The following is an 18010-nucleotide window of genomic DNA, read 5'->3' on the forward strand; positions in this document are numbered from 1 at the left end:
GCCGGTGAGATTAGAACCGCTGAACTGCAGATAACAGTCAGCTGAAGTGGCCTGCAGTACTGCACCCTAACCACTGCGCCACCTCGGCTCTTATAGAAAGAGTAAAGAAAGGAGTAAAGAAAGAAGCTACGTCAATTTGAAAATTCCAAGACTAGATATAGTCAATCCAAATTTAGGAATGGAATAATATCCCAAATATCTGTGTAAACACAATGTATTAATTGTCAGTTTCATTAAAAAAAATATATCAAAAACTGAGTTGAAATTAGTTTCCCTTCTGCTTTTCCCTTCTAAAATTTAAAGGAATGCGGTCTAGGTGAAGTTGAAGAAAATGTGAAGTACAGGAAAGTGGTATGGGTTATTGCATATAACTTTCATTTTACTTAAAAAGAAATCTGTATGAGGAAATAAGCACGTAAAATTTGAATGAAAAGTATGTCTCTACATTCATATTTTTAAAACAGTGGAATATTAATACACAAAACAGGAAAGTTTTGAGGTTTATTTGTTTGTTTGTTTCACTTTTGTTTATTTCTCCATTCACTACTATTCCTACAGCACTTTTTGCCAATGATGGACAGGTTTCATAAAGCTGTCATGAAAAAGACCCATATTTTATCTCTTCAGACAGATTCTGATAACCCTTTCCACTGTTCCTTCATTTGAGTCAGACAAATATTCACAAAAATATATGGGGTAACATAGTGACAGTGGTGGGTTTCAAAAATTGTTCGAACCTACTCTGTGGGTGTGGCCTCCTTTGTGGGAGTGGCTTGCCACCCATGTGACCGGATGGGAGTGGCTTGCTGCCCATGTGACTGGATATGAAGATGCCGACGACACTTGTCAGAACCACCTTAAATTCCCTCACACAGCACTGGCATGCATAAGAATATCATGTAAACTTGTTTTTTAAAAGGCATCTTTGGTTTGCGTTAAAACAACTTCAACACACGCAATGTTCTGATTGAACCACAAACGCAGTAGTCATCCTTACCTTTCACAGAGGCACTGAGTTTTATAAATATGAGCATGATAGTGTAGAATAATCATATCCAAGGACCAGTGGTGGGTTTCAAAATTTTTTGGAACCTCTTCTGTAGGTGTGGCCTGCTTTCCGGGTCCACTGGTGGAACCTCTTCTAACCGGTTCGGTAGATTTGACGAACCGGTTCTACCGAATAGGTGCGAACTGGTAGGAACCCACCTCTGCTATTGACCCTCATAGATTACTTGAATAGGAAGCAGCTTTTTAAAATCAGCTATTAATATAAGGAATAACCACAAAATAAAATATTTGAGCCTAATCTATTTTCTAGCTTTCTAGCCTAATCTTTATTGCCCTGCTTACAGAAACTGCCTCTCCGGTTAACCCTTATTACCATTGTAACAGCTAAGGCAAAGTGCCCATCAACCTGAGTGACATTGACTTGGCCACGCCCACATGATCACATGATCACCGACCCCTGCCTACCCAGCTGGTCATTAGGGCAGAGAACTGGTTGGTAAATTATTTGAATCCCACCACTGTATTGTATGTATGTGTGTATAGCATGTATGTATGTACAGCATGTACGTAGCAATAGCAATAGCAATAGCAGTTAGACTTATATACCGCTTCATAGGGCTTTCAGCCCTCTCTAAGCGGTTTACAGAGTCAGCATATTGCCCCCAACAACAATCTGGGTCCTCATTTTACCCACCTCGGAAGGATGGAAGGCTGAGTCAACCCTGAGCCGGTGAGATTTGAACAGCCGAACTGCAGAACTGCAGTCAGCTGAAGTAGCCTGCAGTGCTGCATTTAACCACTGCGCCACTTCGGCTCTTCGGTATGTAGTATGCGTTCATATAAAATGTGCCAAAAAAACAGAGCAATAGGCCTAAGTTTGGGCTAAGATTATAAAAAGGGGAGGGGAGAGGAGAGGAGACGAGGGAAGGCAAGAGAAGGGAAGTCAACTCTATGGCAAGAATCTAAGTGATCACACTGACATGAAAAAAAAAATTGACCTTAAAATCACTATATTGTCTACCATTGTCCATAGGCAGTTTAGAGCTAAAACTGAAACGTTTAAAAAAAGATCAAATGAAAAAGCAAAACAAAGAAAATAAAATGCAAAGAATTATCCTAGGGAAGTAAATATATCGGATAGAGGGAGAAACGATGGACTGAATTACATCATAGCAATAGCAATAGCAGTTAGACTTATATACCGCTTCATGGGGCTTTCAGCCCTCTCTAAGCGGTTTACAGAGTCAGCATATCGCCCCCACAGTCTGGGTCCTCATTTCACCCACCTCGGAAAGATGGAAGGCTGAGTCAACCCTGAGCCGGTGAGATTTGAACCGCTGAACTGCTGAACTAGCAGTCAGCTGAAGTGGCCTGCAGTGCTGCCTTTAACCACTGCGCCACCTCGGCTCTTCACTGATGCAACCGATGCTCTCCCATCATATGCCTGTGACAAATAAACAATAGTCATTTTACGGAACAAACGAGCAATGAATGTGCGAATGCTCAGCTACAGGGAAAACTGTGCTTAACCTCTAACAACACTTGCAACTTTGGTGTTGGAGCTCTCCCCAGCAATGGGAATAAAATAGCTGCAGGAAAACCGCAACCCCAAGTTTATGGGGTGCGCTGATTTTTCACCATAGGTGTAAATGATACGTTCACTGCATTTTCCCCCTAGATATTCCAAGTATATGCACTCTGAGTTCCTGGAAAGGTTAAAGGAGACCATTTCCTGATATTCCCTTTCCTCTTTGGCCATTTGAAAAATACAGAGAGTTGTGTATTTGGGCTATTGTTTTGCTTTTTATTTCTTCCTAAGGTTGATACTTTGGAGAAGCACATATACTGTATTCTTGTTACCATATATGTCTCAATATCTTTTTAAAAAAACGGAGAAAAAAGGAAAGAAAAAGGAAGGAGGGGGGGTTGGGGTGAAATCATTCTGTTTCAAATAATGAGCATGTGCACCTTTTTGCCTGAGGCCTTCATACACAATTTAGCCAGAAAGCCAGGGCAGATCATGATTTAGCTTTTGACATCTCCTGCCTTGAGGCCAGTGGAGACTAATACAGATTTCTGACTCTGAGCACACCACAGGAAAAAAAAAGTGAGGGAGAGAGGCCTTTTATTGACTAAATGATAAAGAGGTTTGTAATGATAAATAACAGTCATTTTATTGTGGAATTCCCCAGAAAAAGATGCATTTTGCTGTGTCTGAAGAAGTCGACGCGCCGATGCTGATTCCCTGTGGAACTGAACCCGTTAAGCTCCCAATATTCCGGGCAAAAAGGGAAACCGCGAAAATTTCATGAGACCCATCCTATTAATGCTGCTTAAGCGCAATACATAATCAGGATTCCACCCAATGCAGTTGTAACTGAGAGGATTAGCTGAAGGCTATGTGTCTGACATAATCACTGGTGTCTCAGCACCCCGGCCTGCTCGATGCCTTTTCTTTCCCTCTGCCAGCTTTGATCGATAGTTTAATTGTAGGCTTTGGGAGCAATAATGGATAATTCAGCCTGAACTATCCGTTATGAGCTGCAGTGTCAAGAATGGAGCTTTCAAAATTAAACAAGAGTTGGGTAATATTATTACATTTGTACAGCTCACATACGGTTAAATTCCGCTTACAAATAGTGCCTTGACAACTCAAGGAGTTCAATAAACATTGGCTGAGATAGGTTAAGATGGGGGAAATGTAGAAAAAGGAAGGAGACTGATTGATGCAAATTATATTATTTGTACGGAGAGCATAGGCTTCCCGTTACAAACTGCGATTCTATTAGTTTGACAACACTGCTTTCGTGACATCATGATTATGACGTCACAGCTGATATCTGACACAGATGATGCAATGACACAATTTGCAGGTGTCCTACTGTAATATCCAATACTAGTGTGTGAATCATGTTATTTGCAGCGCCGTCACGCTGCACATCATTTGCAACACCAATGGATCTCACCTTGGAGGCCTTGTATTTATCTCAGGAAGGATAAAATGAGAACACACACACACACACACACATACATACATACATATATATATTTATACATACATACATACATACATACATACATACATACATACATACATACCAGGGGTGGGTTTCTCGCCCCGTTCCAACCGGTTCGGTTGGAACAAATCAAAGGGAAGGAAAGAAAAGTTTTCCCATAATGTTTTTTTTTTCTTCAGATTTGGTAGTTATTACTGTTTGTTGTATTCTGCAGTCACAAAAAGGATGTGGATCTTTTTTTTATTTCAGTAACAATAGAATTTTTTTTAAAAAAACAATACCTGAAACATACAATTAAACATACAATTATGCAAAAGCATAATGTGTTCCCTATTTTTAGTCTTCTGAAACTTCCCTTAAAGTATTGGAGTAAGTTTGGGGTGGGGTTAGGGTTAGGGTTAGGGTTAGGGTTAGGGTTAGGGTTAGGGTTAGGGTTAGGGTTAGGGTTAGGGTTAGGGTTAGGGCTAGGGTTAGGGTTAGGGTTAGCTATGAAAATGATAGCGGGGAAGGGGATGAGTTATTTTGTTTTCAACTATGTTTGTACGGATTGTTGTGAGCCACCTAGAATCATCATATGAGATAGGCAGCCTTAAAAGCCCAATAAACAAACAAACAAACAACATACATACTCAGGTTTACATTCCTTCCAACTCAGTGATGAGATTCAAAAAATTTAACAACCGGTTCTCTGCCCTAATGACCAGCTGGGTATGCATGGCTTGGTGGTCATGTGACTGGGTGGGTGTGGCCAACTCAGCATCACTCACTTCGATGGACGCTTCGCCTTAGCTGTTACAATGTAACAAGGGTTAACCGGAGAGGCAGTTTCTGTAAGCAGGGCAATCAAGATTAGGCTAGAAACAACACCAGAATGTTTCCTTCCTGCCTTCCTTACAGGATTAGCCCTGTAAAGTGGAGAAAAAACAAAATGAGATTTCTTCCAACAACCGGTTCTCCCAACTGCTTAGAAAGTTCACAACCGGTTCTCCCGAATAGGTGCGAACCGGCTGAATCCCACCACTGCTTCAACTGATCACTTTTGCAGAAAGAATTCCAGCTCAATACATCAACAATAGCTTATACTGGAACAGCTGTTTTTTTTTTAATGCAATTGTATCAGGCATGAAATGCTATTATTTTCACTACTGGTTCAGAACCGGGAGCGAGTGCATGTGCAGAACCTTCTGCACATGTGCAGAGTGTCCGCGATGACATCTGGGTGGGTGGGCGGAGCCTCCCGCCGCCGTCACTCCCGACTCACCCAAACCAGGGTGAACCGACAGAATACCACCTCTGAATTGTACATCTTTAGTTGATATGCTACTGTTTCATTAAACAAGTAATTGTGGTTTCCAAATTCGTGGAAGAAAAGTATCAACGTACATTTTCCATATACAGACGTTACCTTTTGGCTAATCAATCGGATTGGCTGTCTTTCAAATAAGATAATATCTCACAGAACTCTTCCTTGCATGGATTTGAGATATTCAGTGTCTCTCAATTCAGTGTCCATACATATTTATAGAAGTCACACACTATCTCTTGGTTTCAATGACGTGGATTTAACTCAACAACCACTGTCTTCACAGCAGATTAAAAGGGTGTTGATATCATTGCAAGATATGTTACTACAATAGGTCTTCCCTGTTTCCTGCAACAAATACCTCTAAGTAGTTTTATAAATATATCTTTAAAAGAAGCTGACTTTCTTTAAAGGTTTGATAATGTTGTGATGTATTCCATATTATAATGTAGATAATTTCAAAGACCAAACTACTGGTCTTTAAGAACACTTCCAGTTCTTTTTATAATACACTTTTTTGATCCTTAGGCTAGCAAAGGAAGGAACACTACTATTAAACTTTCCCCATAGAAATGAAGTAGAACATTTTTTTTGCCTAGATACCACTATGAGTGGCATGCATTTCAATTCATTAAATTATGTTCTATTGCCATAAGCCATTAAACCTGTATCTTGGCACACTGAAGAAGTCTGTAGATGGTTCCAAATTAGTTGGTCTCTTCCTACAAAGCTTCAGAATTACATTAATGGAAGCATATAGTGTTGGATTAAAATCATCATAAACCACAACAAGCAAGGTCATTTTTTAATTTAAGTGAAAGGTCCTGTTTCTTCTTTCAAATTCACTTTACTCTACTTCAGTTGATAGGTTTGTGTTGTGGCCCGACAGGAGCCGTTGGAGCTGCCGCCAGACTCCGACAGCGAGGGGTCTTATGAGTCGGCCCTGGAGGAGGTGGAGGACCCTGGACAGGGTTCCGACTCCGAGCAGGGCAAGGAGAGACTGGTTGGCCACCAGGTGGCATCTGAGCCTTGGATCAGTGGGGAGAAGACAAGAGTGAGTGATCCAGAAAACACCTGTAAGTTGTTCCGGGATGCACGCCGTCGAAGGGCTACTTGGCGTCAAGAACAACGGCGTAATTACAAGAGGTGATTACGCTCAGCTGACGCTCATTAAGATCCTCTCCTGATTATAAAAGAGACTGCTTGTGCCATGCCCTTTTGCAGAAGTCAACGTTCACGTTAAGGATTAACAGGAAACAAACTTGGCAGGCTGGCCCAAATAGTTAAAATACCAGATTAAGAGCTCAGATACCTGGGTTCAAATTCCTAGTGAAGAAAATTACTGAATTAATTACTAATCATTCAATCTGCATGATCTGGGCTATTGTGATATAAACATTCAGATAAAACCATAGATGACTCTTGAGCTTCAGCAGCAAATCTTTGTGGTGTTTTTTTTTTTTGCCATTTATGGATCCAAAAATGTACTAAATACATTACTAAATGATTCATAGGTTGCAATGCTTTGAGCTGTCACCATAAAGATTCATTCATTTTGTGAGATTGCATTTTTTTTATCTCTAAAGAGCTGAAGGCAATCCCCAGAAGTCCTTGTGTGCAAGGACTCTGCACAAGCCTGAAAAATTCAAAACAGCCACATTGATTGACACTCCGGTTTTCTTTTCTTCAAAACCTTCAAAGACATTCCCCCCCAGAAATGCTCTTCCCATCTGAAGTGCATAATTATCAATTGTACTTTTATGAAGAGTCCAACTTCTTTCTCACTATTATCAGAAACTCTGACCCTGGAAAGCTGTAATATCAATTCATAGAAAGTCACGTATTTTTAAAGCAGCGAATTTTGTTTTGGGTTGAAATGACTGGCAATCTTGAACAGTATACAGCAATTTCCTGCTTCTCTCTCTTTTAATAGAGCTGCATAAGGCAATATTCACTGAGCTGTGAGTTAGAGTTCTGTACTGAAACGTCTCACCGCAAGAAGTTAATTAAATCATTAGAAGTCTTTGCAAATGTAAAACATCCATGTATAGAATAGGGTTCCTTTGAGGTTTGTAGGACACCCTACTTTTTTCTGAGCTAAGAAATGCTAATCTATTTGTGCTTAACCGCTTGCATCTCCTGCAATTCCTTCATTCATGGCCTCCCTACAAAAATAGGACAGAACCACTGCACCAGAGGTGGGTTCCTACCAGTTCGCACCTATCCGGTAGAACCAGTTCGTCAAATCTACCGAACCGGTTAGAAGAGGTTCCACCAGTGGACCCGGAAAGCAGGCCACACCTACAGAAGAGCTTCCAAATTTTTTTGAAACCCACCACTGGTCCTTGGATATGTTTATTCTACACTATCATGCTCATATTTATAAAACTCAGAGCCTCTGTGAAAGGTAAGGACGACTACTGCGTTTGTGGTGCAATCAGAACATTGCGTGTGTTGAAGTTGTTTTAACGCAAACCAAAGATGCCTTTTAAAAAACAAGTTTGCATCCTATTCTTATGCATGCCAGTGCTGTGTGTGAGGTAATTTAAGGTGGTTCTGACAAGTGTCGTCGGCATCATCATATCCGGTCACATGGGTGGCAAGCCACTCCCATCCGGTCACATGGGTGGCAAGCCACTCCCACAAAGGAGGCCACACCCACAGAGTAGGTTCGAACAATTTTTGAAACCCACGGATAGTTTTGCTAGTTTAGATATGGCATTATGCAATGAAGTTTTTAACATAGTGGCATTTCTGATACAACTGTATCTATGGCTCTATGGAAAATTGTTGGTACTATAAGGTAAAAAAGAAGATTAGAACACCTGAACTTGTCTTACTAGGTAAACTAGATGATGTAATCACCTTTTCACTAAGAAATGTAAAATTACTTTGTGTTAAAAACATGTATATTTCGGATGATCCATTTGATCTGAAAAAAATAATTTTGTGTACTTATAGGTGGTAAATTAAGTGAAATTATATTATACCAAACTAAATATCCATTCCAAAAAGAAAAATGTTGTTGCTACTGCATGTCTTGATAGTATGGGTATGAAGTGCACACAATGCAATCCCAATCCTAATTATTTCAGAACTCGAATCATTTAATTCCAACAATGCTAATTTCTTTCTAAAGTTGCAAACTAATTTTTAAAAAAAACCTCAGGCCTCTTCCATTGTGCATACATTTATATGTCTATTTGAGGTTGTCAACTTTTTCACTCCTACTTTGCAGATTCTTTTCCCTGTTTCTGAATCCATTTTTAAAACAATTGCTAAATCAAGATGGAGTGCAGAACATTTTGTTGTTGTTAGTCATGTCCGACCCATCGCGAACCCACTGACAACATTCCTCCAGGCCTTCCAGTCCTCTACCATCCCCTGGAGTCAGTGGTGGGATTCAGCCAGTTCGCACCTATTCGGGAGAACCGGTTCTTAACTTTCTAAGCAGTTCGGAGAACCGGGTGTTGGAAGAAATCTTCTTTTGGTTTTTCCCCACTTTGCAGGGCTAATCCTGTAAGGAAGGCAGGAAGGAAACATTCTGGTGTTGTTTCTAGTTTAATCTTTATTGCCCTGCTTACAGAAACTGCCTCTCTCGTTAACCCTTATTACATTGTAACAGCTAAGGCAAAGTGCCCATCGAACTGAGTGATGTTGAGTTGGCCACGCCCACCCAGTCACATGACCACTAATCCCCACCTGTCCACCTGGTAATTAGGACAGAGAACCAGTTGTTAAATTATTTGAATCCCACCACTGCCTGGAGTTCATTTAAGCTCACGCCAACTGCTTCGGTGACTCCATCCAGCCACCTCATTCTCTGCTGTCCCCTTTTTCTTTTCTTTTCCTCAATCGTTCCCAGCATTAGGCTCTTCTGCAGTGAGTCCTTCCTTCTCATTAGGTGGCCAAAGTATTTGAGCAGAACATAAAAAGTGTTAATAATTCTCCCTCCAGAAAAGTTGCCCTTTTTTTTAATACACGATGCTATTTAGCCTATACATTTATTTACTATAACGGAAAGGTTAAACTGTAACTGTAGCTTTATGGCTACCAGTGTATATTATGAAATTTATATTGTATTATAAAAGTAGCGTCTAGGAAGCTTCAAAGGGTTTTGAACTCAGTGAAACCTCAGCTGAAACTCTCCTTCAAAGCGAAGTGCCACACCAAAGTGGTGTTCCCTTCAAACACTCAGATCAGAGCAGCATTCCTGCTTTGATTTTCATACTAAAAAGTTTCTGCTAAAATATAAGATATAAATCAAATTTGTCATTATTTTACAATGAGAACTGGAAACGTCACAGCCCCTTACAGAATACAAGGACTGTAATATACATGAGCACAGAAACAATGACAGAATGCGAAGAGCTCATTCCCACATTGGCTTCCACCGGAAGAGTAAATATAACAGAATAGAAATCGTTGCTTAAGGTCAATCTTTTTCTTCTCATAGGATAATTGGCAGGTAGGAAAGAAGGGGGGAAATTTTCATGGGGGAAAATTTATGACTTGATTTGTGACGATCTTGAAGATAGCAATAGCAATAGCAGTTAGACTTATATACCGCTTCATAGGGTTTTCAGCCCTCTCTAAGCGGTTTACAGAGTCAGCATATTGCCCCCAACAACAATCCGGGTCCTCATTTTACCCACCTCGGAAGGATGGAAGGCTGAGTCAACCCTGAGCCGGTGAGATTTGAACAGCCGAACTGCAGAACTGCAGTCAGCTGAAGTAGCCTGCAGTGCTGCATTTAACCACTGCGCCACCTCGCCAGATCGGAGCAAAACTATTGCAGTTTCACAACTAAAATGTGAACTGATCCTCTGGCATGTTACATATGGATGGTGGATAATCTGTAAGATCTACGGGGAAGGGAATTTATATGGAACTCAAGATGAAGCTAATGGGAAAGTTCTTCCCATGGAAGTGGCCAGTCAGTTCATGTGGCCAGACAAGAACAGCAAGAAGTTACTGGTAATATGGGCAAGCCATGGCAAATTCACAAAAAACCAATCCATTAAAAAATTAAAGAAATAGAGAAAAAAATTGTATCATATATTTACATTCTAGACCAAGGATGTCCAACCTTGGGAACTTTAGGACTCATGGACTTCAATTCCCGCAATTCCCCAGCTAGTTGAAGTCTAGGGGCCTTAAAGTTGTCAAAGTTGGACACCAGGACTCTAAACCAAAAGCTTCACCATCCAATACTCCGGAAGCTGCATCATCCATGTCATGTTTCACGTTTCACGGCAGTCTTCTTTCCTAATTATTTAGAGGTTCTGGCTCTTGAGGTTCCACACAGATGAGTTCTTATTAACTGAACACATTTTTCCTCTAGTTTCCCCTCTTCAATTTTTTTACATTCAGGATTCTATTTTTGACCAGCTGGGTGAAGAGAAATATATAACCAGGGAAATAACTCATGATATGGATGCAAAACTTTCCAAATTAATCTCTGGCACCACAAATAGGGCTGGAAACAGACTCCTTTTAATTTCCTGTCAATCTAACTGAACACAACGTAGGACCCCTGAACTCTTCCAGTTATTGCGAAAAGCTTCAGCAAAATCAGGCAGATCATCAATATGAAGATGTTGATGTTCTATAAGCTAGACGGTGCTATAGGGCCTGTTGTGGCCCAGAAGGAGCCGTTGGAGCTGCCACCAGACTCCGACAGTGAGGGGCCCTATGAGTCTGGAGGAGGTGGAGGACCCTGGACAGGGTTCTGACTCCGAGCAGGGCGCAGAGAGGCTGGTTGGCCACCAGGAGGCACCTGAGCCTTGGACCAGTGGGGAGGAGACAAGGGAGAGTGATCTGGACGCCAGTAGTGAGTTGTTCCTGGATGCCCGGCACCGAAGAGCTAATAGGCATCAGGAACAGTTGCGCAAGTACAAGAGGTAATTGCACTCAGCTGGTGGTCATTAGGCTCCTCTCCAGACTATAAAAAGACTGCTTGTGCACACACCCCTCTTGCAGAATTCAACCCATTGACTAAAAGTTGGAGAACTTTTGTAACTAGCTTGGCAGGCTGGATTGCTGCCAAGGTTTGTCTGAGTTGCTGCCAAAGTCCTTATCTGTTTGTTATGCTTGGCTTTCAGCCACCGAAGTTTCTGTCTCTTGCTATTAAAGTACATTCCAGTTAAGCTTGTCTCAGCATTCGTTACTGGACGGAGGAGGGGGTCAGAACAGGGCCCATATCCTACTGGACCAATGGTCTGTCTCGTTTTCTTATATTGTAAGCCAGGAAAAACTCTGCTCTCCAGAACTTTTCGCTCATGATTACAAAGTAAGGCAAAGAGAAGTTAAGCAGAAAGACACAGGGTGAATGGCATAGCAAAAACAAAAGATGTAGCTGGTTGAAAGGATAGAGTATGATGACAAAACTGATAGGCTGCCACATCAAAGTTCAGCATAAACCTACCACATCCACCTAAGTCAGGTATGGATGGTTAACAAGCTCTGAAAAGGTCGAAGGGAAGCAGGTTAGGCCTCAGCCCTGATGGCGGATAGCTCCCCCTGGAATGCCTCTGCCTTGAGGCAAAGGGCTGCTTTTTTTATTTCCAAAACCAGCCTCTGTCTGTCTTGCCATCCCAAACAATAGAGCCATCCTTGCTCTATTAGCCATAAGTAATTTTATATAGTCAAAAGTAATTTGCTCTGTTAGTCATAAGCATCATTTCCGGGCTCATCCTTAACTGGCAATCGGCGGAGGACAATCTTGAACTCACTAACATCAGTGTTAACATTGCCATTAAACTCAGCAGGGCAGGACCCATGGGGGGGGGATTTCTTTTTTCCTTGCAAGAGAAAAGAAAAAAAAGAATTTGCAGCGGTATCAAAAACACCGATGCCCAGTATAGAAAGAAGGGAGCCTCCTAGGACAGGCGCTCATAAATGATTACCTCCTGACACCAGTTTTGTAAATGGCAATTTTCTGCTCCTATCTGTAACTAAGCAGTATTTCTTAAGGTCATTGTTTTATAGCTCATCGGAAGGTTTTCATAAGGTGGCACATTGTACCATCACCCCCCCCTTTCTCATTTAATTGCATGGATCACTGAATTAAATCAAATTGGCTTTCGGACCCGACGTGGTGGTGGTGGGGAAAAAAGGATTCTTATTTCTTTCCATTACTCAAGAAAATTATTGCAGCTTGCTCACCAAACGCAAATTGCTACCTTTATTGGTACGTTCTGTGGCTACTTCAGGAAACCCGAAAGTGTTTACATGTGCTGCACGCGTATACTTTGGGGTTTTAATAGCTGTTTGACAAGAGATTAAAGGCAGAAATATGGCATTTTATTAAAGCAAACATATCAGCATGCCTACCATGATAAAATGGTCTAGTTTTCTTCAGACACAAAAGTTTCTGTTGAGTGATACCTTTGAAATTCCTTGAGGGCACCCTATTATTCACTTCTCTCAGCAGAGAGCAGCAGCAAATGGCCTCCAATTTTCAAAGAGTATTGCCTGGTCATTCTTTACTGTCAAAATGAAGAAGAGCATAAAAGTTAAGTCAATAAAGTAATATGAAATGCTTAATATAAAAATTCAGGAATGAATGATTAACCATTAAAAACTTACAGTAGCTATTCCAGCCTAGGAAAAAAAAAATTAACATTTCCCCTGAAACCTATTAACACTCCTTGTAAACAATATTCTTTCTTGAAATATATAGCCTTTCCCCCCATTCTCTCCATACCCATGGCATTTTTCTTACATCCACTTCCCCACCACAGATATGTGGTTTAATTCCTCTGGAGAAGGTCTTTGGTACCCCTACTTTGATACAAAGGGAAGAAAGAAAGACAGCCTTTCCCTTCTCCCTTCTCCCCACCACCCACCCCCACCAAATATATCTTGCCTCTTTCAAGTTTAAAACCTTCTATTACAATCACAGTACCTGTTGTAGTTCTGACAGCGCCCTATAAATACAGCATGCATCAAGTGCTTTTCCTGCACTAAACTATTTCGAGATCAAAATGTCGTATGTTTTTGAACACCTAGGAAGGAAAGAAAGGAGGGAGGCAGAACAAAAAGAAGAAATTGTCTTTCCAAAATGAAATCTGTGTGTGTCTGTGTGTGTGTATGTGTGTGTGTGTTTGTGTTTGTGTTTGTGTGTATGTGTATTTATGTATAGGTATAGGGTATAGGGTATAGGGTATAGGGTATAGGGTATAGGGTATAGGGTATATGTATATGTATATGTATATGTATATGTATATGTATATGTATATGTATATGTATATGTATATGTATATGTATATGTATATGTATATGTATATGTATATGTATATGTATATGTATATGTATATGTATATGTATATGTATATGTATATGTATATGTATATGTATATTGATGTGTATATTGATATGTATATTGATATGTATATGTATATTGATGTGTATATTGATATGTATATTGATATGTATATGTATATCTGTTCTGACCCCCCTCGTTCCACACCAACACACTCCAAGCCAAAGATACTTTACGAATTTATTAATAGACAGAAAGGTCCTTGGCAGCAAACCGGCACAGACAAGCCTTGGCAGCAATCCAGCCTGCCAAGCTCACAATACTGTTCTCCAACATTAGTTAATGCGTTGACTTCTGCAAAATGGGCATGTGCACAAGCATTCCTTTTATAGTCTGGAGAGGAGCCTAATTACCACCAGCTGAGTGCAATTACCTCCTGTAACTGTGTAATTGTTCCTTACGTCTATTAGCTCTCCGGTGCCGGGCATCTAGGAACAACTCCCTTGGCTCCTCCCCACTGCTGACGTACGGATCACACTCCCTTGTCTCCTCCCCACTGGTCCAAGGTTCAGTTGCCTCCTGGTGGTCAACCAGCCTCTCTGCACCCTGATCGGAATCGGAACCCTGTCCAGGGTCCTCCACATCCTCCAAAGCCGACTCAGAGGGCCCCTCGCTGTCGGAGTCTGGTGGCAGCTCCAACAGCTCCTGCTGGGCCACAACATATATGTATATGTATATGTATATGTGTATGTGTATGTGTATGTGTATGTGTATGTGTATGTGTATGTGTATGTGTATGTGTATGTGTATATGTATATGTATATGAGTATATGTATATGTATACTGTATGTATATGTATATATCCTCTTCTTTCACAATTTGTTTCATATTTATTTATATTTTGTGGCGTCTATGCTGTGTCAGCATGTTTGGTTTTTTTTCAACACTGTCCACACCTTTCTTTCCATACCATTAATGGAGACTGATTTGCATAAATGGCAAAATCAGGGTGAGTGTGTTTTTTTTTAAAAAAATGTATTGCCTTGCTTCCTGCTAATTACCGTATCTGTAGCCCCATTGTTCTAGAAACATAGATATCTGGGTCTAAAAATAGAGCTTGAAAATCCTTCTGTGTGTGTTTGTTATTTATGGATGCTTTTCAAAGGGCAAAATAGCAATAGCACTTCGACTTATATACCACTTCACTGTGCTTTACAGCCCTCTCTAAGCAGTTTACAGAGTCGGATATTGCCCACAACAATGTGGGTCTTCATTTTGCCAACCAAAGCTAGCCAAAGCGAACGATTTCTGAAACCTTACTCAAGTTCCCCACACACACACACACAAAAACAACAACCTTGTTGTGGTCATCCAAATAAAAATACAGCTAACTGGGAAGCTGGGAATCAGATGCTATAATTTGTATTTGTATTGTATTTGTATTTATTTGTCTTGTATGCTGCCCACTCCCGAAGGACTCCGGGCGGCTCACAATAGACAAGGGAAGGGGGAAGACTAGACAAAGACAACACTTTAAAAACAAAACCACAACATTCACAATTTCCACGGGGCTGGATGTTTCACAGGCCCCCCAGCCTGCTGGAGCAGCCAGGACTTGGTGGCTTTGCGGAAAGCCGGGAGGATCGTAAGGGTCCGGATCTCGACAGGGAGATCATTCCAGAGGGCTGGAGCTGCAACAGAGAAGGCTCTCCCCCGTGGAGTCGTCAGCCGACATTGGCTGGCGCATGGAATCCGGAGGAGACCTAACCTGTGAGATCTGATCAGTCTATGGGAGGTAATCGGCAGGAGGCGGTCTCTCAGGGCGCAGCTGGCCCTTAATGAAAAGCCAGCCTGATATGCCCATAGGAAGGTGTTGTGACTCAGCAGATGTCTGCTGTGAGTCTTTTCGGGATACAAGATTCATTATGCAGCTGGGGCTTGTTAGGAGCAGGTTTGGAGATAAAAGGACGGATGCTGCCACGCCCTAGTCGCAGGAGTCAACATTCCTTCGTACGTACAACATTGCTTGATACACTTGGATAAGTGCTTTGGTGTTTCCTGTAACCCTGATTGGAGAAGTGCATTGCTTGTAAGAGTTGTTTTGTTTTCCATTCCGTTATCTAGTCAGAGACGGTATTTATGTTATTTTTGGGCTCGAAGCCAGTTTGAACCGAGAACTGATAAAGAAAGTTCCTTTTAAGTTTATTCGTCTTGCCGTTTGTTAAGAGCCGTGAAGGGGGGACAGAACAGGAAGGCATCTGTCCCCTGACAGCTAACAGAGGGAAAGGATTTGGCGGGGAAAGTTTGATGCGGCTTTGGTGAAAATGTGAGCTGGGGACCTGGATGAAAAGTGTTTTAAGGCAAGGTTGAAAGTTAGTGTCGTTAGAATTGTGCTTGGGTTTGTTATATTTAAGCCTGTTTAAAATATATATACACATTATATTTAAACTTGTGAAAACTTTGTTTGAGTACCTAGAAGAAGCTTTATATTTTGTTTCACTCCTGACCGGTGGCTTTCCATCACTGACCTCAATGAGCTCCAGGCTCATTTTGGTATCCCTTTGGTAAGTGGCCAGAGAATTTCTTTACAATCCTCTCCTGATTCCAGTGGTGGGATTCAAATAATTTAACAACCGGTTCTCTGCCCTAATGACCAGCTGGGCAGGTGTGGCTCTGTGATCATGTGACTGGGTGGGCTTGGCCAACTCAAGGTCACTCAGGTCGATGGGCGCTTCGCCTTAGCTGTGACAATGTAATAAGGGTTAAGTGGAGAGGCAGTTTCTGTAAGCAGGTCAGTAAAGATTAGGCTAGAAACAACACCAGAATATTTCCTTCCTGCCTTCCTTACAGGATTAGCCCTGTAAAGTGGGGGGAAAAAACAAATGAGATATCTTCCAACAACCGGTTCTCCGAACTGCTTAGAAAGTTAACAACCGGTTCTCCCGGATAGGTGCGAACTGGCTGAATCCCACCACTGCCTGGTTCCCTAAAGGGATGATATGCAGGGAGAAAGTGAAGGGTATCGGGGCAGGAGGAGTGGCGCAGCAACAAGGGAATCTCATCACTCAGGCACTATTCAGAACTGAAGCACTTTCTGGCCCTCAGGAATGAGATGAAAAGAAGAGATGTCACCAGGCGATGCTTACACTGTGTTTAGATTCAATTGGGGAAAGGCTAGTGGCCCCCAAGGGTTGCGGCTATAAATATTGACAATTTTGAAATATTATTTCTTTTATATAGAATAAGGAAATTTGCAAGATCTCGAAGAGATTATTACATTGCATGCTTGTGAGCACTTGGATACGGATAGGACAATTAACATGGGCCAGCTTGATTTCATAGAAAAAAGGCATGTCAGAGTGATTTTATTTCCTTTTCTAACTGGATTAGCAGCTTAATAGATGAGGGAAATTATATAAGTGGCTTCAAGAAAGTGTCCCATGATATCCTCATTAATAACATATGAAAATATGGACTATTCTGCAATCATAATTGACTGTATGACCACATCAAGGAAGTATTCATAAAAGTATTCAACAGAGTAGTATCAAATCAAATGCCACAAGACTCCGTCCAGAGTCCTTTACTCTCCAACATTTTTCATTAATGACCTGGATAAAGGAATTCAGAGAAATAACCTCTGAAGTATTTCCAATTGGATGATTCCATGATGGAAAGTGATGGATAAGGTACAAATATGGTTTATGGAGAGCAGAAGAGCCAATAATTTTTTTTGGGAGTTGACAGTAAGGCGAATTGATGTAAACATTTAATAATACAATGGGATGTTGACTGTAACATGTGGTTATATGTTATGAAAATGAAGAAATAAAAAAGTTTATATATTTAAAAAAATCTGAATGTCTTTATAAGAAAGCAAATCAGATTTGTGCCAGATTTGATAGTACTTGAGGAAGTATTTTACCAAGATGTTATTCCAGTATATCTCCATAGCACATTTATGAAATAGAAAACAATGTCTGCTTTTCATTAACTCACAAAAGTTCAAAAGCTTAACCAGGCCATCCTAATAGAGCAGATGATATTTAGATCATACTCTGACACTTTGTCTTACAAATACAACCTTATCACACCCACATTCAGTAGTCCAAAATTTCTTTCAGGACAGCCAAGCTAACTGTGAGTGAGGGTTTAAGACATGTTATTTCAAGAAGAATCCCTGTATTAAATCAAGTGCTGTCAAATAATTTTTAACTTTCTTTGACTCAAATTGATTCAATTTCAATTTTATCTTGTTGACCTATAGCGGACTCTTTTAACTTTCCACATATGAGCCAAGGTGGCGCAGTGGTTAAATGCAGCACTGCAGGCTACTGCTAGATCAGCAGGTCAGCGGTTCAAATCTCACCGGCTCAGGGTTGACTCAGCCTTCCATCCTTCCGAGGTGGGTAAAAT

Source organism: Thamnophis sirtalis, unplaced genomic scaffold, assembly GCF_051295495.1.
Source record: "Thamnophis sirtalis isolate CommonGarterSnake01/CBP01778 unplaced genomic scaffold, rThaSir2_p1.2 scaffold_2, whole genome shotgun sequence".
NCBI lineage: Eukaryota > Metazoa > Chordata > Lepidosauria > Squamata > Natricidae > Thamnophis > Thamnophis sirtalis.